This window comes from Schistocerca nitens, chromosome 1 (assembly GCF_023898315.1).
Source record: "Schistocerca nitens isolate TAMUIC-IGC-003100 chromosome 1, iqSchNite1.1, whole genome shotgun sequence".
NCBI lineage: Eukaryota > Metazoa > Arthropoda > Insecta > Orthoptera > Acrididae > Schistocerca > Schistocerca nitens.
Genome location: NC_064614.1, coordinates 1,300,103,189 through 1,300,128,421, shown reverse-complemented (window position 1 = coordinate 1,300,128,421; position 25,233 = coordinate 1,300,103,189). Strand labels below are relative to the sequence as shown.

The 25,233-nt window shown below is 43.7% G+C and overlaps 1 long non-coding RNA gene across 1 annotated transcript; it reads left to right on the top strand.

Moving 5' to 3' along the window:
- The first annotated feature begins 7,267 nt into the window (after positions 1-7,267).
- Positions 7,268-23,811, top strand: LOC126240002 (uncharacterized). The gene is made up of 2 exons (XR_007545362.1): positions 7,268-7,418; positions 23,689-23,811. It is a non-coding gene; the product is annotated as an uncharacterized LOC126240002 (long non-coding RNA).
- The last annotated feature ends 1,422 nt before the right edge of the window (positions 23,812-25,233 follow it).

Genomic DNA, 25,233 nt, shown 5'->3' with positions numbered 1-25,233 from the left:
GGCATGTCCAGCTACTGGGTTGTCAGCTGTCTCTCTGCCATAATTGGCAGTGGCCATTCATATGGATAGGCAGCTTGTTGTCACGCTGAAATAGAATATGGCACAGTGCTTGCAAGTAAGTTTGTAGATAAAATGGCTGCTTTCACAGGTGGCCATGCCTTTGATGCCTGTGACGGGATTGGAGCAGGTGGTTGTGGGAGGATGTAGCACCTTCCCCAGACCAACCCTGCTATGCCTCCTCTGTATTCCCAATGCGTACACCAGCAAAGATTGCTGCTCACCTCAGACTGTTGCAGTTGGATCTTAGGAACTGGAGATGATGGAGATGAATGTGTGTGTGTGAGAGAGAGAATTCGATAGCTGAAAGATATCTAGAAGTCTTTTTTTTTATTTATTTATTTTTTATTGTGCCTGTCTGGCACTCGGTGCCTCCTCTACATGATGAGTGGCAATCTGTCCTTTTCATACTGATAAATAAAGAGAGAGAAGTATGATCACAGAAACTCAGTTCTGGTGGAGCTAAACAAGAAAAAATTACCCCTTTTGCATATTCTGTGATCCTGCCAAGGTCTTTGAACTTTGTCTACATCAATATTCTGCAAGCCATTGTGAAAATTCCTAAAAGAATGATACCTGTTAGACTAGTATATTCTTAGATTCCTCATGTAATAATGGTTCTTGAAACTCTGTAAGTAGGCCTTTCCAGGATAGCTGGCATATTTCTTTAACTGTTAGCTCGGATTCCAGCCCCCTCCCCCCAGGGGGCTTGCAGTTCTTTCACGACTTTGTGTGAGGCACCCATGGGGGCCAGAGCTATTGCAGCCCATTCTTTCTTCCCAGGATGCATTTCCTTTCCCATGCCCCTCCCTCCCCATCCTCATGCCTTCCTCTCTGCTCCTTCCTTCGTCTCTGCTCCTTCCTTCCTCCTCTCTGTGTTCTTACTTATGTCAGTGTGGCAGACCATCTGGTTTTCTGTATTCCTTATGATTTTGTTCACCTTGCCTTTCTTTTTCATATTTCCTTTTTAGCATTTTTGGTCCCCCTTTTGCGTTTAATGTCCACTTCTAAATTTTATCTCCATTGTGTGAGTCTTTTTGGGAAGAACACCTTCCCATCCACAGTGTGGATTCCTCTCCCCCCTTTCTTTCCCCTCAATAGCCCCATCCACCCCACCATGTCACAAGCTTATGTAACCCCTGGCTGAGCCCCTGACAATGGAGGGTCACACTTGACATCTGAGCTGTTGCCTCCCCATGTATACCTAGGCGTGTCATTCTGGGACATTGGAACTACCAGCAATGGCTGCTGTGCTAGACAGCCCTTGCTGTAGCTTGATGATACCCATGGAGGAGCCCCTGATCGGATTGATTGGTTTCAGGGTGGATGCTGTGCATATGAAATGTGTCAAGCTACAAAAAACTGGCCATTCTTATATGGCTGTCTCTTCAGTTGGTAATGGATCACTTAATGCTGGTCCTTACAACCGTGCTGCCTTTCTTTCTCTGGCTACACTCTAGGAGGAGGACCAGGCTCACCGGCTTGGGGTTAAACACATTTCCCTGCTACCTGGTCCGTTCTAGGATGAATGTGGACGTGTAAACTGCCACAAAGCTGTTATTTTTTGTGGAAAATATCAAAGAAATGTTTGGTGAAGTGGAGTATCTCAGTAAGATGCACTCAGGTTCACTGTTGATCAAAACTATTTCTGCCAACCAATCTACAGCACCTTGTGCTTTTGATCATCTTGGCGATGTACGGTGTCCATTAAAGCTTACCAGTCTTTGAATATCGTTCAGGGAGTCAGTTTTCATAGGGACTGATGAGGAACTACTGTGCAGTCATTTTGTTCCACATGTACAGAAAGGTCAAAAGGACAACTACTCTGACACTGGCACCTTTATTCTGGCATTTGAGAGAGAGATACCTTTCTGGAGAAGGTCAAGGTTGTGTGTTACCGGTGTGATGGTAAATCATATTTCTCACCACCCATGAGGTGTTTTTGGAGCTTGTGTTTCAGGTACATTCCGTCCCGATGTTCAGCGGATCCTTTATGCAGTGAATCTGGACACCCACTCCATGAGGGGAGCTCTTGTGTTCCGATGCCTGTATGTTTTAAGTGTCATGACCATCATGAAAAGAAAGTACAGAAGTCCCTTGATCATTTATCTTACATTGACGCTCATCAGAAATGTGATCGCCTTCAGCCTGTGCTGATGACTTCTACCTTTGCCAGCATTATATCCTTTACCCCTCCTCCCTGTTAGTACCCCAGTTCCGTACCCTTCTACACTCCCCTCCTCTGCGGTTCCCGCATCCCCCCTCCTCTTCTGAGTGCCTCTCCAGCAGAAGACGTGTCCCCCTTCATTGCCCTTCAGTGGTGGAGCTTCCTCCCAGGACCCTTTCCCCTGCCATCTCTCAGGCCACAAACCTGCTACCACAGCTCAGCCACATGACACACAGTCTGTGCACCCCATGCTTAATCACTCTCTTTCAGTCCCAGATCTTGCAGAAGCCAAATCTCTCTCTCTCTCTCTCTCTCTCTCTCTCTCTCTCTCTCTCTCTCTCTCTCTCTCTCTCTCTCTCATCTTCCCACCTCCACCCCCTCCTCCTTGGTCCCTCCCTCCATGCCCTGCCTTCCTTGACGTGTCAAAGAGAGAAAAAAAAAAACGCACAAGCCCCAAGACAAGGCCCACAGTGCCTCCAGAGATGCTCTCTCCCCCCCTTGCAACCTGAGTCTAACCTCTTATTTCTGGATGTCACCCCATCCTCGCTGATGACGGACGGTGACCCTGCAGCGTGATTGGCTACAGCTTGTTCACCTCCCATTTGGATACCTGCTCTGTGCTTGCTCAATGGAATGGTATTGGATACTACCATCACCTTCCAGAGTTGCAATGCTCATTTTCCTTTTGTTTGGCAGCTTGTATCGCTCTCCAGGAATATTATTTTACTGGTACTCACTCATTGACCCTTCATAGTTTTTGTGCATTGTCAGAACCAGGTAGGCCTATACCCACTCCATGGGTTGCACACTGGTCGATACGGACATTGTTAGTACATGGATCCCACTTCATACCACATTAGAAGCAGTTGCCATTCAGGTCCACTTGGACTCTGCAGTCATGGTGTGCAATCTCTATCTCCCTCCTGAGAGGTCACCTGTGCCTGCTGCCCTAACAGTCCTCCTTCAGCAACTCCCTCGTCCCTTCCTCCTCCTCGGGTATTTTAATGTCCATTACCCATTGTGGGGCAGTGCTTTTTCATCTAGTCAGAAACTTCTCATTGACCAATTTCTTGCAGACCATTTCTAGCATTTGTAGACTTAGAGAAAGCTTTTGACAATGTTGACTGGAATACTCTCTTTCAAATTCTAAAGGTGGCAGGGGTAAAATACAGGGAGCGAAAGGCTATTTACAATTTGTACAGAAACCAGATGGCAGTTATAAGAATCGAGGGACATGAAAGGGAAGCAGTGGTTGGGAAGGGAGTAAGACAGGGTTGTAGCCTCTCCCCGATGTTATTCAATCTGTATATTGAGCAAGCAGTAAAGGAAACAAAAGAAAAATTCGGAGTAGGTATTAAAATCCATGGAGAAGAAATAAAAACTTTGAGGTTTGCCGATGACATTGTAATTCTGTCAGAGACAGCAAAAGACTTGGAAGAGCAGTTGAATGGAATGGACAGTGTCTTGAAAGGAGGATATAAGATGAACATCAACAAAAGCAAAACGAGGATAATGGAATGTAGTCGAATTAAGTCGGGTGATGCTGATGGAATTAGATTAGGAAATGAGACACTTAAAGTAGTAAAGGAGTTTCGCTATTTGGGGAGCAAAATAACTGATGATGGTCGAAGTAGAGAGGATATAAAATGTAGACTGGCAATGGCAAGGAAAGCGTTTCTGAAGAAGAGAAATTTGTTAACATCGAGTACAGATTTAAGTGTCAGGAAGTCATTTCTGAAAGTATTTGTATGGAGTGTAGCCATGTATGGAAGTGAAACATGGACGATAAATAGTTTGGACAAGAAGAGAATAGAAGCTTTCGAAATGTGGTGCTACAGAAGAATGCTGAAGATTAGATGGGTAGATCACATAACTAATGAGGAAGTACTGAATAGGATTGGGGAGAAGAGAAGTTTGTGGCACAACTTGATCAGAAGACGGGATCGGTTGGTAGGACATGTTCTGAGGCATCAAGGGATCACAAATTTAGTATTGGAGAGCAGCGTGGAGGGTAAAAATCGTAGAGGGAGACCAAGAGATGAATACAGTAAGCAGATTCAGAAGGATGTAGGTTGCAGTAGGTACTGGGAGATGAAGAAGCTTGCACAGGATAGAGTAGCATGGAGAGCTGCATCAAACCAGTCTCAGGACTGAAGACCGCAACAACATGACGTGTGCCTTCTTAATGACTGTGCCCCTAGTCATTTTAGTACCTCATGTGGCTCTTTAGCTTCGATTACATCCATAGCCAATTGCTTCAACACCTCAGTCCGCAACTGCAGTATCTCCTCCAGTTGTTTATTTGTATTAGGCTCCAAGGCATTTTTCCCTCTCAGTGGAGAGGATCCATCATACCTGAGTTACTGGCCAGTTACCCTGACCAATGTCCCCTGCACATTACTAGGATGGATGGTGGCGCGTTGGCTCAATTGGGACCTTGAATCTCGGGACTTCTATCTTCTGACCAGTGCAGCTTTTAGGATGGATGGTCTCAGATTGATCATCTGCTTCGATTAGAAACCTTAGTTTTGCAGGCATTCTCTTGTTACCGCCATCTTGTCACAGTTCTCATAGATCATCTTAAGGTGCACAACACAGCTAGGCACAATCACATCCTCATTATGCTCCACAAATGGGGCCTTTGGGACCTCCTCCTAATTTTTATTCGCCAGTTCCTGTCCCACCAGTCATTCGGAGTTCAGGTTGGCACCATTCTCAGCTCTCTGCAGACCCAGAAGAATGGCATTCCACAGGGCTCCATATTAAGTGTCTTGCCTTTTTATCATCACTGTTGGTGGACTTGTGCCCTCTGCTCTGTATGTGGATGATTTCTGTATTTGGGCTAGCATCAACTCAGCAGCCTCTGCGGAACGACATTTAGAGGACACTGTCTGGCATGCTTCCATATGGTTACTATCCCTTGGTTTGCAGTTGTTTCCTCTTAAGTCTAGGACAGTGCATTTCTGCCCCTATACTACGGTCCATCTCGATCTGGAGCTCTGTGTCGATGCCCAACACCTGACTGAGCCCCTAGTTCCATTTTTTCAGACTTCTAGTTTACGTCATTGCCCCATATCTGTCATCTGACAGTTGGCTGTTTTCGTAAATTCAATGTTCTTTGCTTTCTTGCCCACACCTCTTGGGGTGCGTATCGTTCGAACCTTCTCCACTTTATTAAGCATTAGTTCTATCTCATCTGGACTATGGTTTCTGGATCAGCTGTCCCTTCTACGGTGCTCCTCTTGCACCTACTTTACCATCGTGAAATCCGTTTAGCCACAGGTGCCTTTTGCCCTAGTCCTGTCAGTAATCTTCTGGTTGACACTGGAATCCCTCCCTTTTCAGTCTGGCAGTCCCAGCTCCTGATATCCTGTGCCGTCACCATCCGCTCTTCCCCTGCTTGCCCCTCCTATTCTATTCTTTTCGTTACTTTGCGCCATCGCTCCCCTGCTGCTTGCCCTTGAGTGGGTTTACTGGTTGGGCTCCACCTTGCTTCTCTCTGCCATGATTTCCATCTCCCATCCTTGTCATCTTCCCCACATTCTCTACTGAGCACCACCCCTTGGTTGGCCCCAGATTCAGCTGAATCTCCTTAGGGTCCCAATGTCTCAATCACTCCAGTGGTGTTCTATTGTTTGTTCCGAATGATCTTACAGGATTTTCAGGCTGCCATTGTTTCTTACACTGATAGCTGTAAATCCACCAATCGTGTGGAATATGCCTTATCATCATCTGTTGGCACGGAACACCATCTCTTGCCTGCCACATGTGGGATGTTTACTGCAGAATATATGGCCATCTATTGGGCCCTCTGTTTTATTAAACGGTCTTCCATCACCTGAGTTTTGTTATCTATGGACTCATTGTGTGGCCCTCAGGCTATCACTCAGTATTTTTCCTGCCACACCTTGGTCTCTACCATCCACGATCTTCCTGCTGATCTTGGCAGTGCTGCTTGTTCGGTGGATTTCCTCAGGGTTACTGGTCACTTAAGTACGCCGGCTAATGAACTTGCTGTTCGTCTGGCTGAAGGGGGGAGGGGGGGGGTTAATCTACCCTCAGCTCTCCTTGACACACTCTTGGGTGCTACCTCACTGTATAATAAACTTCCTTCTCTTTGCCCTTCCTGATAGGACTCGTGCCATATTTGTATTGTCCATACAGGGTGGACACATGATTTTTACTCTGCAATGAAGCGCCCCCCCCCCCCCCCCCCACACACACACACTTTGTAGCTGTGGGGACCTGCCCCCCTGACCATGATCAAATATCTTGCTGGACTGGCCCCACCTTTTGGCCCTTCACACTAAATATACCCTCCGACCTGACCTCTCAGATTTAAGTTCCTCTGGAATTGGAGTCCCTTAATTAGCATTGGTGTTGATTATGGAGGCCTTGGTGTTGCCTCTACAGTGACCAGGTTCTCCACACCTTTTCCCCATGTTTTGTCTGGTCTTAAGTGCAGTTTTGTTTCCCTTTTCTTGTCTTTTTCCGCTGGTACTGTTGCCATTGTATCATGATCATGGTAGGGTGTGGGATTCAGGATGGGCCAGTGCCACCTTTCTTTGTCTACATTCAGTAAGGCTATTAATCCTATTTGTTAAGAGTCCCACACATTTGAACAGTGTTCCAAGATGCACAGGTGCTTTTTAAGCAACCTCCTTGTATAGATAGATTGCATTTCTTTAGCATTCTACCAATGAACAGAAGTGTGCCACCTGCTTTACCTACGGCTGGGCCTATGCGCGTGTTTCATTTCATATCCTCACAGATTGTTACACCCAGGTATTTGTGTGATTTTACTGATTCCATATTTGACTTATTGATATTGTAGTCATAGGCTACTATGTTTCTATACTATGTTACTTTGCTTTTTGAGTTTCCAAAATTTTACATTTCTGAGTATTTAAAGCAAGTTGTCAGTCTTTCCACCACTCTGAAATGTATTTCTGCTGTCCTTCTTTTCAGGTTAGTAATTTATTATAGATAATTGCATAATTTGCTAAAAGTCTGAAGTTGTTATTTATATTGTCCTCTAGGTCATGTAAATGCAACATGAAGAAAAAGAATACCAACTCACTTCTCTGTGGCCTGCTTGGAGGTACTTCTGTATCTGTCAGTGACTCTGCCTCTGAAATAACATACTGCATCTTCCTCACTCAGGAACACTTAATCCAGTCACAAATTTCATTAGGTAGTTCATATGATTGTGCTTAGTTTGTAAGTGTTAGTGTTAGTGTGATAGTGAGTCAGATACAGTTTGTAAGTCAAGAAGTACTGCACCCACACGATTGCCTTGATTAACAGCAATCAGGTTGTCATGTGTTGTTTCATGTGACTGATGTTCAGGTCATAAAATTACACCTGGAAAACTGATGGTATGGTGTTACAACCATTTCCTATTCAGAGAAGAAGACCAAATGCAATGGAGAAAGATTAAATATGATGATGTCCCACAGTGTGGACTGCTTACATGCATACATGATTTTTCTGGGGGTATTGGAAGACTCTTCAAAAGCCAGAAGTATGCTCTTAAATGGTCCAGACATATCCCTACCAGTCAGGATAATAATGAAACAGGTTTACAACTATTTCACAACGAACAGCGTAGCCTTATATCTTAAAATTCCAAACATAAAAATAGGCATACATTGGATAAGATTCTATATTTAATGCATGAAGGTCATAGACGTGCAAATGGGTAATAAATGGAGGTGGCACTAACCATTGCTAAATCAATGAAAAATTCAGTGCAGCTTTGCCTGTTTTAGTTGTGGAAACCTTTCACATTGTGTTGCCTTGCAGATGGGATTGTTTGGATACTTTCATTTCATACTTCCATACAGCATTATATTCTGGGACAATGCAGCTAAGGCCAGAAAATTACTTATTCTAAATAAGTGAGCAGTGAGAATTTTGTTTAAAGTTGATAACTGAATGTACTGAACATAACTCTTCAGCAGATTCTTTCACTTATGTCACAGTTGATTTACTTCCTAATAGAAATTGTAGTTATTAACAAAAGTGAATTTAAGAGTTGTGCAATCAACAACTGCTAATGCAGATAAAAGCAGTTATCTATGTGGTTCAGAATGGAATTCCATTTCCTGGTGCAAAATTTGTCTAGCAGATTGCTGGTAGACATCTGGCAGAAAATTCAAAATCGTAGATGTTCATAGGGAAAGTAAGAATGTACATCTCTGCTTAACTACTGCAACCTGCATACATGTGAGCCTCCTTACTGTACTCAAATGTTGATGTCCCTTTACAAATTTCCCCACCTTATTTCCTTCCATTACGTGATTGATTAGTCCTTGATGCCTTAAGTTGTGTGCTGTCAACCAGTGCTTTTTTTACTCCGTTGTGTATTTTTTTAAATCCCCTATTCAGTTTGTTAGTTATTTGATGTGCAGCACCACATTTCAAGAACACCTACTCTCTTCTTGTCTAAACCATTTGTTGTCAAAGTTTCACTTCCGTGCAAGGCTCCCCTCGGGGGCTCAGCATTCGTTTGCTGAGTATGGGCTTGGCGACCCTAGGATTCCTGAGTTGGAGACTGGTAAGGCCACCAGCCCTCTGTCACCATAAGCTCTGGGGATGGCGCAGCAGTGGAATGTTGTGTTTCGGAGAACAGCGGTCGTGGCTTCACCGCCTGGACCACGAGGAACGAACACATCTCTATAAAAAATCCTTCAATTTCAAGGTGTACTACGCGCTGATGAGGTGAATGGCTGTTGAGATAAAACTCTCTCTAGCAGGCAACCTCTGGGGAGCACACACACACACACACACACACACACACACACACACACACACACACACACACACACACAGAGTTGTTTAAGGCTTCCTCAGGCATGCAGGGCTCTGCCTCAGTTGTTTTCCTAGCATCTCGTGAGATCTCTATGGAATGATCTCGTCAAACTACTACTCCTAATAGGATGGGTGTGCCGTCAGGCAGTGCGTACACCCACTCTTCAAAGAGAGCTCGGTTGGTCAGTTCTCCTGAAAAGAAGTCTCAGAAACATAGTAACAGGACATTAGTGTGCCACAACACTTTCATTGCAATCAAGTGAACACTATTCACAAGGCATTGGGAGGTATTGTTGGGTCTCTAAAAAGTGTGAAACGACTTTGTAATGAGACACTTCTGGTTGAAACTTCTAATTCAGGCCTTAGGCGCACTCGAGTCTGAGTTACATAATACCCTCAACTTTAGTAAGGGTGTGGTTACCTGCTCTGATATAATGGAGGTGGACCCCAGGTAGTTACATGAAGAATGGAAAAATGTGGGTATCACAGAAGTGCAGAACTATATGAGGAGAGTCAATGGCAAATTGGAAAAATCAACAACATTTATTCTAACATTTAGTAGTCTGGAATTACCTGGTCATATCCTTTCAGGTTATATACATGTTAAGGTTCACCCATTTGTTCCTAACCCAATGTGATGCTACAAATGTCACGAGATTTTGCCATACCACTATGGGATGTAATGGGAGGGCTATATGTGGCAGTTGTGGAGGCTCAGTTCACGAATCAGGCAATTCTTGTAAACTTTCTTCGAAATGTGTAAATTGCTCCGGGAATCATCCAGAGCAGAAGAAAGTGTGAGGTTTACAAGGAAAGGAAAATTCAGGAGTTGAAAGTAAAGAGACGCGTAACCTATGGTGAAGCTAAAAAGCTTTCAAAGCTATGCAACCTCTGATTCTCGCCATTTCTTTTGCTCTAGGGTTGCCAAGTATGATGCCTCCACACACACTCAAACCACAGATTCAAGTACGAGCACGTGCACTTGTCGGTGTACCTGTGGGGGAAATGCTCCACTTGAAACTGAAGTAATTTGGAAGCTGTCAGCAGTGGGCGTACCACCTAAGCCACATACCACTACCAAACATCAGAAGCCAACTAAGCCATCCCCACAACCCAGCCAACCATCTCCTCTCATTAGTAAAGAGAAATGTCCTTTGAAAAGTAGATCAAAGTCCAAGAAAGCGGTAATTAAACCTCTGGATCGGCAAGCTCTCTCCCTCTCTGATGGGACTATGCTCTTGAGGATATGGACTTCCAATCAGAGGAACTGGAGAGCAGGGAACCGGCTAACATTCCCCCTAATCTCCTGGTAAATGCCTGCCTCCTAGGGAAAAAGGAAAGAACAATGATCACTAAAGCACGGCTTCCACAGGGACTTCTATATTGCAGTGGAATCTGAATGGATATCGCTCACGTTTGGAAGAATTACAGCTCCTGGTCCAGGAGAAACCATTCTGTACCTGCTTACAAGAAACGCATTACGGGGTTATCACCCATACAGGAAGGACAATACAAGTGGAGACAGGGCTAAAGGTGGAGTGGCTGTTTTCATTGAGGACAGATGCCACTCCTCTCGTGTCCCTCTTACCCTGACCATGCAAGCAGTTGCTGTGAAAGTTCTCACACCCTTTAATATCACAGTGTGTTCTCTGTACCTTTCCCCTAATGATGCTTTGGATGCAGACGCACAAGTAGAACTCTTCCAGGCACTCCCACACTCATTCCTCCTTGTGGGGAACTTCAGTGCACACAATGTGCTATGAGGCTTGGCTACCACTTGCTCCAGGGGTCGGATGATCGAGCAGCTCATCCATTCTGAGAATGTCTGCCTTCTGAATGTGGATCAGATGACATACTTTTCCACAGCCACAGGGTCTTTTTCAGCCTTTGATCTTTGTTTTTGTTTCCCAGCTATTGCAGACTCAGTTGAATGGGAAATGGTTCCAGATTTACATTCTAGTGACCACTTCCCAGTATGGATCCGTCTGCTGACTAGGATGGTGGTTGACAGGAGACCACGTAGATGGATGATACAAAGGGCAAATTGGTTTTAGTACAGTTGACTGGCTATTTTTGAACAAAAGGATTTTGCACAGGAGACAGTGGCCCGTATCACTTGTGAGATCCAATGGGCTGCCGCAGAGTCTAGTAACCACCTCAGACAGCGTATACCTTGGTGGGATGATGACTGTTGATAGGCAGTCAGGGCCAGACGAACAACTCTGCAGAACTTCAGATACTATCCAACTACAGAAAACCTTCACGCCTTCAGATCTCTGAGACACATGTGAGGTGAGTGATAACAGAATGGAAGAGGGTTTCCTGGAGGGAATTAGTGGCTTCCATTAATCGGTTCACTTCCACTGTGCAAGTTTGGTAACCAATAAGATGGATTTCAGGCAAGAGCAGTACACCTCCCCTTATGGCCTTGTTAAGTAAGGGGTCCTGGTGGACACACCAGAAGACATGACTCAGGTTTTAGCTGAACACTTCTTTACTGTTACTACGTCATCCAGACGAGCTCCTGCTTTTTCAGGTGTTCCATAGGACTGCAGAGATGAAGAAGTTAAATTTCTTCTCGCATAATGAGGAAGTCTACAACCTTCCGTTCTCCATGTGGGAGGGAGATAGCTGCCAGATACACTGCTCCAGGGCCTGATCAGATCCATTATGCCGTGTTCCGGTCATCTTGTGCCCTGAATCGAAAGGACAGCTCGCATCTTGTTTCAATCAGATCTGGTTTTATGGACAGTACCCCACAACTTGGAATGAGGCAATATTAACACTTTGCCGACTGGTGACACCACAGTGGTATCGTGTGCAAAATAGCGGTCAGTGGCCGGCAACACGACAATGGTATTGTGTGCACAGTGGTGTCGTGAGCATATTATCGTGCAGTGGCCACTGACAGCACTTTAGCATCTTTTTCATTCTGTTGATGTTTTGTTTAGTTAACAATAAGTTACACACATGAACAAGTTTTTTTGTTTTTATAAGTACTTGTGCACTTTCATCATGGTAGACAAAAGAGACGATACGATTATTTACAATGAATGAGTGGATGTCTTGTCTTACGTTCCGGATGAGACTTGGCCGATTGGGAAGAAGACATTAGATATCAAAAAAATGAAAGTGAAGCAGAATCGTTGGGAGATAGTGAAATACGTCCAAGAAGAAATACGTCCAAGAAGAATTCAGTGAACACTACAGTTGCCAACTGATTCGGATGAATCAGACAAAGAAGAGAGACTATGATTTACGGAGGACCAATAATAATCTTGAAGGATCTCCGGGTCCACACATATTTCCCAAAGATACAGAGCGTCGTGGATATCATAGAATTATATATTGGGAACGATCTATTTGAATATATTAGCAACGAAACCAACAAGTATTACAGTCAAAATTGCAATAGAAGGAAACTGGATTTAAAAAAAATGCCAAATTTGTTGACATTACAGGACCCAAACTTAGGAAATGGTTTGGGCTTGCTATCCTTATGGGAGTTGGAAAAAAAGCAAGGATTGCTGATTACTGGTCAAAGAATCCGTAGACAGACGCACAGATATTTCGCAAAACGATGTCCCACAACTTGTTCAGACAAATATTATCATTTTTACATTTTTCCGACAACAACAATAAACCAAATAATGCTGACCGGCTTTTCCAAGTGCAATTCGTAATTGATTATTTTTCCAAAAAGTTAAAAGAAACATTTAATCTAAGTCAAAACATATCAATTGATGAAGGAATGACATCATGGCATGGACAGTTAAATTTTAAAGTTTACAATCTGTCGAAAATTACGCAATATGGTATACTAATTCGGATGCTGTGTGATTAGAGTATGGGACACGTTTCCTTAGTCGAGATATATTCCGACATTGGACAACCTTTAGCAAAAGCAGTGATGGAACTATTGACACTTTCTTATGGAAAGTGGCATCACCTCTACATGGATGATTATTATAACAGTGTAGAGCTTGCAGAGAAGTTACTTGAAAAGAAAATTCGAATTTGTGGAACAATATTGCATTATAGAGGATTTTCAGAAAAATTAAAGCATGCAAAAGTCAATGTATTTGAAGCTTGTCATCAACGGAAAGGAGACAAGCAGCTGGTGACAAGCTAAGTAATTCGAATTAGTGCTGCCGGCGCCAAGCGAATAAATTTGCGGGAGACGTGCGGATGGCAAAGTGTTAATTCCATTCTGGAAAACCAGGCAAGGACTGTAGCACCCCTAACAGTTACTGGAATGTAGCCCTTACCAGTTGTATGGGTAAGACTCTTGAACACATGGTCAACCACTGCCTCATGTGGGTGCTCAAATCCCGAAGTCACCTGAACCACTTCCAGTGTGGTTTCAGGCCTTCCACTCCATTCTTGACAACTTAATTCTACTGTAGATGGCGATACAGGAGTCATTTTTACGCAGGAACTCTTTGGTTTGTGTGTGTCTTTGACCTGGGAAAAGCATATGACACTACTTGGAGGTACAACATCCTTCACCAACTTCATGAATGGGGACTACGTGGATGCCTGCCACTTCTTATCTAATCGAGGACCGGTATTTTCGATATCACATTGGTGATGCCTTGTCTGACTGCTGTGTTCAGGAGAATGGGGTCCCCCAAGGCAGTGTCCTCAGTGTCACATTGTTTGCCATTGCTATAAGTGGCATTTCCTCTTCGTAAGAGGCGACTAAAAAGAATGTCTCACGTTTCGGCCTTTATGTGATGGTCCCCTGTAGGGTTTGACCTCCATTTTTTAAAATTTTCCCAAAGAGCGAGCCAGTTTTGGGAGGGTGTCTTACATGGTGCATAGTGTCCATCATGTGCTGAGACCTCTTGCATCCTTCGTCGACGCGGGTCTAAACTTTCGCTCATTCTCCAGTTTTTGGGTGAGGTCACCCTCCTGGGTGCGATTTCCTCCATCCTCTGTGCAGTACCACATTCTGCGCTGTCGACGATGTTGGACTACTTAGCTCATTTGTATCTGATATCCAGCACAGTTGCCAGTCCGTTGCGGTGGGGCCGCCATGTACCCTGTTGGTCGTAGCCCCACGACCACACAAGGATCGCTCTGCTGATGCCTGCACCGTTAACTCCCCATGTATGCCAAAGAGTAGGTGCCCTTCACACTGGGGCATCGGGACTCCCAGCAATGGTCATCGTGCCAGGTGGCCACACCGTGGGAGGAACGCCAGGCTAAGGATGGCAGCGAATTTTATTCACCCCGGTACCTCGTATGTACGAGAGTTGATGGGGAATCTTTCTTGTCAATGAAACCTCAGTTTTCTGTGGAGCATTTAGAGGACAAGTTTGAGGAGGTGGAGGGTTTGTCCAAAATGTGATCAGGGTCGATCGTGATCAAAACAGCATCCTCTACCCAGTCACGGGCACTACTCGCCTGTGACAAGCTGGGGGATGGTTTTCCTTCCATCACTCCCCATAAGAGCTGAAATATGGTCCAGGGTATCATTTTTCACAAGGACTGCTTTTGCAGTATGGACGATGAGCTGCGCACCAATTTAGAGCAGCGAGATGTCCATTTCGTATGGAGCATCCACAGGGGGGGGGGGGGGGGGTCCGAAGGATAATCAGGATGCCACCAGTGCCTTTGTCTTGGCCTTCAAGGGTGACACATTACCCAAGAAGGTCAACGTGGTGGTCTACTGCTGTGACATAAAGCCATATATCCCTCCCCTGATGCGGTGCTTTAAGTGCTGGAAGTTTGGCCATGTGTGTTCCTGCTGTACTTCCAGCGTCACCCGTCAGAATTGTGGACGTCCTTCACATCCCAATACTCTCTGTGCCCTGCCTCCCATCTGTGTCAACTGCGGAGAGCACCATTTGCCTTGCTCGCCAGACTGCAAGATTCTGCAGAAAGAAAGAAAAAGGCAGGTGATGGAGCCCCTTAGGGAAATAACGGAAAGGTCGGGGAAGAAGGCCAGTGTTCACTCTGTCTGCTTGCCGGGGGGTCTCAACCGAGATGTGTAGGAGGCCCTGCTGGCGGCGATAGAGAGCACTGGGTGCACCCGACTGCAAATTGTTGCTCATGTCGGCACCAATGATTCCTGCCGTCTGGGTTCAGAGGTCACCCTCAGTTCGTACAGGCGGTTGGCGGAATTGGTGAAGGCGGAAAGCCTCGCTCGCGGGGTGGAATCAGAGCTAACTATTTGTAGTATCGTTCCCAGAACCGATCGCAGTCCTCTGGTTTGGAGCCGAGTGGAAGGCTTAAACCAGAGGCTCAGACGATTCTGCGGAGATCTGGCGTGCAAATTTCTCAACCTCCGCTATCTGGTGGAGAAATGTAGGGTCCCCCTGAATAGGTCAGGAGTGCACTACACGCCGGAAGCGGCCTCAAGGGTAGCGGAGTACGTGTGGAGTGCACATGTGGGTTTTTTAGGTTAGAGAATTCCCTCCCTAGGCCCGACAAGACGCCTCCTGAGACGCAGCAAGGTAGGAGTAGGCAAAATGCAACAGGGAATAGCAATATTAGTGTGGTAATAGTAAACTGCAGGAGCGTCTATAGAAAGGTCCCAGAACTGCTCTCATTAATAAACGGTCACAACGCCCATATAGTACTAGGGACAGAAAGTTGGCGGAAACCAGACGTAAACAGTAATGAAATCCTAAACTCAGATTGGAATGTATACCGCAGAGACAGGCTGCACAGTGAAGGGGGAGGTGTGTTTATAGCGATAAGAAGTGCAATAGTATCGAAGGAAATTGACGGAGATCCGAAATGTGAAATAATTTGGGTGAAGGTCACGGTTAAAGCAGGCCCAGACATGGTAATTGGATGTCTCTATAGGCCCCCTGGCTCAGCAGCTGTTGTGGCTGAGCACCTGAAGGATAATTTGGATAATATTTCGAGTAGATTTCCCCACCATGTTATAGTTCTGGGTGGAGATTTTAATTTGCCAGATATAGACTGGGAGACTCAAACGTTCATAATGGGTGGCAGGGACAAAGAATCCAGTGAAATTTTTTAAAGTGCTTTATCTGAAAACTACCTTGAGCAGTTAAACAGAGAACCGACTCGTGGCGATAACATATTAGACCTTCTGGTGACAAACAGACCCGAAGTATTTGAAACAGTTAACGCAGAACAGGGAATCAGCGATCATAAAGCGGTTACGGCATCGATGATTTCAGCCGTAAATAGAAATATTAAAAAAGGTAGGAAGATTTTTCTGTTTAGCAAAAGTGACAAAAAGCAGATTTCAGAGTACCTGACGGCTCAACACAAAAGTTTTGTCCCAAGTACAGATGGTGTTGAGGATCAGTGGACAAAGTTCAAAACCATCGTACAATATGCGTTAGATGAGTATGTGCCAAGCAAGATCGTAAGAGATGGAAAAGAGCCACCGTGGTACAACAACCAAGTTACAAAAGTGCTGCGGAAGCAAAGGGAAATTCACAGCAAACATAAACATAGCCAAAGCCTTGCAGACAAACAAAAATTACGCGAAGCGAAATGTAGTGTGAGGAGGGCTATGCGAGAGGCGTTCAATGAATTCGAAAGTAAAGTTCTATGTACTGACTTGGCAGAAAATCCTAAGAAATTCTGGTCTAATGTCAAAGCGGTAGGTGGATCAAAACAAAATGTCCCGACACTCTGTGACCAAAATGGTACTGAAACAGAGGATGACAGACTAAAGGCCGAATTAATAAATGTCTTTTTCCAAAGCTGTTTCACAGAGGAAGACTGGACTGTAGTTCGATTGTCGCACAGATGACAAAATGGTAGATATCGAAATAGACGACACAGGGATAGAGAAACAATTAAAATCGCTCAAAAGAGGAAAGGCCGCTGGACCTGTTGGGATACCAGTTCGATTTTACACAGAGTACGCGAAGGAACTTGGCCCTCTTCCTGCAGCGGTGTACCGTAGGTCTCTAGAAGAGCGTAGCGTTCCAAAGGATTGGAAAAGGGCACAGGTCATCCCCGTTTTCAAGAAGGGACGTTGAACAGATGTGCAGAACTATAGACCAATATCTCTAACGTCGATCAGTTGTAGAATTTTGGAACACATATTATGTTCGAGTATAATGACTTTTCTGGAGACTAGAAATCTACTCTGTAGGAATCAGTATGGGTTTCGAAAAAGACGATTGTATGAAACCCAGCTCGCGCTATTCATCCACGAGACTCAGAGGGCCATAGACACAGGTTCACAGGTAGATGCCGTGTTTCTTGACTTCCGCAAGGCGTTAGATACAGTTCCCCACAGTCGTTTAATGAACAAAGTAAGAGCATATGGACTATCAGAGCAATTGTGTGATTGGATTGAAGAGTTCCTAGATAACAGAACGCAGCATGTCATTCTCAATGGAGAGAAGTCTTCCGAAGTAAGAGTGATTTCAGCTGTGCTGCAGGGGAGTGTCGTAGAACCGTTGCTATTCACAATATACATGACCTGGTGGATGACATCGGAAGTTCACTGAGGCTTTTTGCAGATGATGCTGTGGTGTATCGAGAGGTTGTAACAATGGAAAATTGTACTGAGATGCAGGAGGATCTGCAGCGATAGACACATGGTGCAGGGAGTGGCAATTGAGTCTCAATGTAGACAAGTGTAATGTGCTGCGAATACATAGAAAGATAGATCCCTTATCATTTAGCTACAAAATAGCAGGTCAGCAACTGGAAGCAGTTAATTCCATAAATTATCTGGGAGTACGCATTAGGAGTGATTTAAAATGGAATGATCATATAAAGTTGATCGTCGGTAAAGCGGATGCCAGACTGAGATTCATTGGAAGAATCCTAAGGAAATGCAATCCGAAAACAAAGGAAGTAGGTTACAGTACGCTTGTTCGCCCACTGCTTGAATACTGCTCAACAGTGTGGGATCCGTAACAGATAGGATTGATAGAAGAGATAGAGAAGATCCAACGGAGAGCAGCGCGCTTCGTTACAGGATCATTTAATAATCGCGAAAGCGTTATGGAGATGATAGATAAACTCCAGTGGAAGACTCTGCAGGAGAGACGCTCAGTAGCTCGGTACGAGCTTTTGTTAAAGTTTCGAGAACATGCCTTCACCGAAGAGTCAAGCAGTATATTGCTCCCTCCTACGTATATCTCGCGAAGAGACCATAAGGATAAAATCAGAGAGATTAGAGCCCACACAGAAGCATACCGACAATCCTTCTTTCCACGAACAATACGAAACTGGAATAGAAGGGAGAACCGATAGAGGTACTCAGGGTACCCTCCGCCACACACCGTCGGGTGGCTTGCGGAGTATGGATGTAGATGTAGATTCTGGCCTCTGCTGAGGACATATATCTCAGTGGGCCCTCAGACACAATGGATGTCTATCGCACAGATACTATCTGGTGGCACCAGGAGTCCCTGAGGCGTAGACTGCCTCATTGATTCTTTCATGCCTTCCCAGTCTAACGATCACACAATCCTCCAGTGGAATTGTGGCGAATTTTCCATCACCTGGCTGAGCTACGGCAACTGTTAACCTTTACACCTGCTTTCTGCTTTGCTCTCCAGGAATCCTGGTTCCCTTGCAGTGCAGACCCCTGCCGTCTGCCGCTGTAAGGGATATTACAGGAACCATGGCGACTAGAATAGTGTGTCAGGTGGAGTTTGTGTCTATGTCCTGAACTCAGTATGTAGTGAACCTGTGTCCCTTCAAACCCCCTCTTAAAGCTGTGGCTGTCAGGATTAGGATGACACAGGAAATAACTGCCTGCAATGTATATCTTCCTCCAGACAGTGCAGGACCCCTGAACTTATTGGCTGCAGTAATTGATCAACTCCCTAAACCTTTCTTACTTTTGGGAGATTTTAATGCGCATGACCCCTTGTGGGGTGGCACCGTGCTTACTGGCTGAGGTAGGGAGGTTGAAAATTTACTGTCACAACTCAACCTCTGCCTCTTAAATACAGGTGCCCCTACACATTTTGGTGTGGCACGTGGCACATATTTGGCCATTGATCTCTCGGTCTGCAGTCTTGGCCCTCTCCCATATATCCACACGACATCCTGTGTGTTGCTTAGCGACGCCTACAGGGAGCCATTCACAAGGCGCAGTCATGGACTCTAGCTCACGGTCTCCAGTTTTTTGCCGCAAAGTCGTGTGTCATACATTTCTGTTGGCATCGCGCCATTCATCCAGAATCAGAACTTACCTTAATGATGATCCACTCACTGTAGTGGAGACATATCGATTCTTAGGACTGGTTTTCGATGCCTGATTGAGTTCGCTGCCTCACCTTCATCATCTTAAGTGGATGGAACTGCTGGCAGCATCAACTGGGGTGCAGATCGCTCTGAGCTGCTGCAGCTCTACAGCAGAGCTCTTGCTCAATCCCGCCTTGACTATGAGAGTCTGGTTTACAGTTCGGCGGTGCCCTCAGGGTTGCGTCTGCTCGACCCAGTGCACCACAGTGGTGTTCGCCTAGCGACGAGAGCTTTTAGAACGGGTCCAGTGACCAGTGTCCTGGTGGAGGCTTGAGGCCCTCCATTGAAGGTTAGGTGTGCACAACTGCTCCCCATTTATGTTGCACATGTTCGTAGTCCTCCTGCACATCCGAATTACCATCTTCTTTTCCCAACCACGGTGGTTCTTCTCCCACATCGGCGGCCCAGGTCAGGGCTTACGATTGCGGTTCGCGTGCGGTCCCTTCTGTCTGAACTAAGAGTACTTCCTGTTATCACCTGTCCTTGAGGTCCATTCACGTACACCTCTATGGTGTACACCTAGGCCACAGATTATTCTGTACCTTTCGCATGGCCCTAAGGAGTCCGTTAAACCTGCGGTTCTCCGCTATCAGTTCCTCTAGATTTTTGACATGTAGTGGGGCCCTGAAATGGTTTACACCACCGGCTCGACGGCTGATGATCACATAGACTTCGCATATGTTCTTGAGGGACATATTGAACAGCACTCCTTATCAGATGGCTGCAGTGTTTTCACTGCAGAGCTGGCAGCCATGTTTCGTGCTCTTGAGCACATCTGCTAATGCCCTGATGAGTCATTTCTCCTATGTACTGACTCCTTGAGCAGCCTACAAGCTATCGACCAGTGCTACCCTCGCCATCCTTTGGTAACGTCCATTCAGGAGTCCATTATGTGCCCTGGAACGGTCCCGTCGTTCGGTGGTGTTTGTGTGGACCCCAGGACACGTCGGAATCCCAGCCAACGAACTTGCTGACAGGCTGGCAAACCAGGCTATGTGGAAACAGCTTCTGGGGATGGGCATCTCTGAAATTGATCTGCGTTCTGTCTTACGCCGCAGGGTTTTTCGGCTTTGGGAGATGGAATGGCATAACAGTACACACAACAAACTGCATGTCATTAAGGAGAGAGACTCATAGTAATGGTGGGTTAAACTTGAATTTAGTTCCATATAATGTGGCTAATCATCTGAATACCTTAATGTGCGATCCTCTCGCAGGGAATCAGTTGTCCTCTGCCGGGTCCGCTGGCCATATTTGGCTAATGCATGGTTACCTCACCTGTCACGAGGACCCATCTCAGTGTCGCTGTGGCTCATAAATGACGGTCATCCACCTCTTACTGGACTGCCCACTTTTAGCTGCTCTGCAGTGGACTTTTAATTTTCCCAGCACCCTACCTTTATTGTTAGGCGACAATGCTTCAACAGCAGCTTTGTTTTACGTGTTATTTGTGAGGGTGGGTTTTATCATTTGATCTAAGTTTTAGTGCAACTCTTTTGTCCCTCTGTGTCCTCCACCCTAGTGCTTTTAGGGTGGAGGTTTTAATGTGCTGCAAAGTGGCTGGCTGCTTCTTTTTATTCTCACGGTCAGCCAGCCATGGTAATCTGCTCTCTTGTTTTGATCTCTTCTACATGTTTCTTGCATGTGTCTGTGGTTTTCTGTCCGATTTTGTCCATTTTAGTGTTTGTTGCCCATTTTATTATTTTTGTGGTTTTCTCGTTTCTTCCAGCTATGTTTTGTATGTCTCGATTATTTTACTCCCACCCTTGTGGAATTATTTTAATCGGAACAAGGGACCAATGACCTAGCAGTTTGGTTCCTCCCCCCCCCCCCCCTCCCCCGCCCGCCCTCTTTTAAACCAACCAACCAACCACTCAGTCAGTCCTCTGCAGTCAGGAGCCCTGTAAAATGCTCTTTGTTTGTGGATGACTTTGCAGTCTTCTACTCTTCCTCTGATCTTATAATGATCAGACTATCATGATTATAATGACAACAAGGCAACTACAGACCTTGGGAGGCTGGAAACCTGAGCCAGGACAACTGGTTTTCGGTTGTCACCAAAGAAGACTACATGTGAAACTTCCTGGCAGATTAAAACTGTGTGCCCGACCGAGACTCAACCCAGTGGATTTGCAGACTATGAGAAAGATTGTAGAACAAAGTATTGCCTTAGATTCATAAATTTGGGGAAAGCGTTTGACTTGGCTTTATTAAACTTTGTACTAACAGCTCTCAAGAAACAATTCATTGGTTTAACTTTTCAGTATACTGAATAGTATAGAAGCCATACCAAACCTTCCATTAGACTTCATCAAGATAGTGGGGAATTTAGAATTCAAAGAAGAGTTTGGGAAAGGAAATTTAACATTGCCAGAACTATTCTCAGCAAAGCTAGAGTAAGTTTCCTTATTCATAAATGGGGAAAAAGAAGAAAAGTGTGTACTGCCAGATTTAAATTATGGCAGTGACACTTGGCCTTTAATTGAAAGCCATTCAAAAATTAATGGTTGCTTGGCATGCACTGATATTCTGAACTGACAACTCTAAAAATTATTTTATACAATTAATTGAGGAATAATTTATTTCTGTTTGAGCGAATTTGTTGGTGCATTATATTAGGGTGAGAACAAACACTTAAACAAGGCATTGTGAAGGGATTATTTCCTTTCCCTAGCATCATATTCAAATAGTAAAGTAATGCATATTATGCTGCAAGTAGATACTCTACATTGCACCCAAAAGACTAAAATTAAGTCTCTCCTACATACCGTGCCTCAGATATTATTATATGCATTAATTTATTCATTTTTCTCAGATAACGCAGTTACTTCTTTAATTATAGTTACAACTTTTATTTTTTATAGTTAATAACCAATTTTGAATTGATAGCAATAAATAGTAGTTTGTTTAATGGATGTCAGATTCCAATGGAACTATTTAGCTGTAAATGAAATTATCTTAAATAAAGGAAAGCTGTCTTCTGACCTTTGAACTGATTACTCAGTTGTAGGGGGAGCTGTAATTTAACGTGTACTCTGAACCACAGTGCAAGTTAACCTTTGGCAATGATTTTTTAATGTGAAAAATGCTAAGAAATCCTAGAACTAACTCGGGATTAAAACCGAGACCTTAGGATTCATATCATGCCACTTGCCCACCAAGCAGTCGAGAAAGAATGAAATTATCTTTTAAAAATGAGATTAAAATAATAATTGAAGAATAGAAATAAAAAAAAGGCTGTGTTACCAAAATGATGATTTTTTTGTAAAATGAATTTTAAGTATACTCAATAATTGTCATAATTGCACTACTAATGTGTTTTAAATAAAAGTTAAGCATAGTGTGGATCTAATTTACAAAGGAAATTACAAACATTGTATTGTAACAGTATGGAAAACTTACTGAAAGTGGACATGCAATGAAAAGCTCTAAGTGCCATAGTTCAATAGACAGCAAAAAGATAGTAAAAGTTTTTTCTGCCTTTACAAAAGCATTGTATGTCATCATTGTCAGCTACTGCATTTTTTCAATCAAATATTTCTTCTTTTCTACACAGATACAGCTTGTGACATCCAAGGCAGGTAGTGGCATTTTCTTGACATCCCATATTCATATGCCATTTCTCCAAATAGGGATATCTTCCTGGGCCTCAGTTGCATTTAAGCTTCTGCTGGTCTTAACTACATGAGGCTATTGTTTGTCCAAGTATAGCTAATGTACTTTGGATATGTTTAGATTTGCTGTGTTTATATTTGCGGTCTGTAGCTTTATTGAAATCTAAGAAGTCAGACGGCTTCATGTTACTTACGATAAATGGCTTTGTCTTGATTGCTGTATCATGTCCTTTACATCTTCTGGAACAATACATTTGGTAACACAAAAGTAAACGTTGTCAAGTTATGATGTAGGTTAGCAATCAGTACTGAGACTTACCTCTTGTGCTGGATGAGCTTTTGCAGAAATACATTTATTACTTTAACTTATATGTGCAGTTTTCAGCTTTTTCCTTTTTGCTGCTACAGTACCTTTTCCTTTAATTTTTTATTTGTTTCCACTCAAAATGTTACAAACCTCTGCTGCCTCCACCATTTTTATCTAACAGTAAGGAGTAAGTCTGCGGAACATAGTGCCTTTCATATGTTAACAGCTGTGGCTGTTTAACTGCATACAGTCTGTTGATTGCATTTAGTACTACATTTTCATTCATGTCAGTTTCAGATTTTTCTACATTATTGGGCTTGGCATGTAGATCTCATTTGACACGAAATCTCAACATTCCATATTATGACACTTAGAGACTTTTTTATTTCAAGTCCTAAATTAAAGTATGTTCTCTTTGTGTATGTGGGCAATTCTAAGTTGCACCATTGTTACTGATTCTTATGAAACAAAAATTGATGTTAGATTGATGCGATTTCTCATGAAAGCTTTTTTTGTTGCAGATCTGATTATCACAGCTTCTCACCAGGACATCTGGAATGCTGTAACTGTTGAAATTATGTTTGTAAAATTTGTAAATATTATTTATTAATGTTACTGTGTTAATAAAACAATATGTTGCAATATGTTTGTTGTAATCTATTTCTTTGCAGGTTCCCAAAACCATCCCACACTTCTCCTTTCTGTCTTCCTCTATAATTCCTAGTTTTTGTGCAGCAAGGTTCTGCATATCTTTTGTATCCTTAGTAAATTTTAATCCTCTCGTCAGCAATTGAAAATAGGTGGCACCATTATGGTATTCCAATGGTCTCTTAAATTGGATAGTAGTCTGAGGCACAGTGTAATGCTATAAAGATCTTTTCAATAATTAACCTCCCAATATTCAAATCTTTCGTAATAACTTTCAAACTAGAAACAACTGTGTCAAATGCATGTCAAATGCAAAAAGACTCGGCAGAGGCTATTACTAAACTACTGAAAACAACTTCAACCACAATGGTAGAGGTAGAAAAGAGGTCAATATTATACAAAAAAAGACGATATAACAGGCAAAATCCACACCCAAGAAACATAAGCCCTTTAATTAGGAGATGGTTAGTATTTACTCACAAAGATAACTGAAATAGAACTGCATACCTGTGTTCACAAAGTTGGATGACATCATACTCCTCCGTTCACTTTCCAACATGTCACAAAGAACGAGACTGCGAAAGAATATATGCTTTGATTAATGGCTCCTATACTGCAATGGAATAAGAACTGTTTAAGAACACATGTGGAAGAAGTAAAGTTTCTAACAAGGGATAAACCCTTGTGCCTGCACATACGAGAGAGAGATTTCAGAGCTACACATAAGCCTGTGTTTAAAGGCTACACTGTCGACAGAATCTGATCTTAGGGACAATATCTAATTCTTGGAGGGAATCAGTCATGATCCTCCTTTTGAAACTAGGGAAAAATTGCACCATCTCAAGTAGTTATGGTACTGTAGCATTTACCAGATATATAGAGAAGACGCTGGATAAAATATATGGATTCTAGAAAGCAGAAAATTTCCCATTCACCTTTAGTATGGTTTCTGAGGGTACCATTCTACATTTGATTACCTAATATTTCTTTAAGGTAGTAATGCAAGAGACTGGTCTGTGAAGGCAGCACCTCATAGGAATTTTATTTTTTTATTTATTTATTTTTTTTTCCCCCCCTCTCTGAAAAAGGCCTACGGCACTACATGAAGGCCTCCTGTCACCCAGTAACTGTATGAATGGGACATCCAGAATTGTCTTCCTTTCATAGTCTGACTCTTCCTACCAGGATGGCAGTTTCAAAGTTGGCAATGCACACTCGGACCAACACACCATGGGTAATAGTGTCCCTCAGGGGAATTTGTTATTCTTTCTGTAATAGCTGTCAAAAGTTTGGTGCCCACAGTCTGGAGCACTAATCATTGCTCTATTTTTCTGAATGATTTTTCAGTCTTTTATTCATCTCCCCATCTCAAAATGTCTGCTTGACAACTTAAACAGTACTAAGAAAGCTGTGATGAG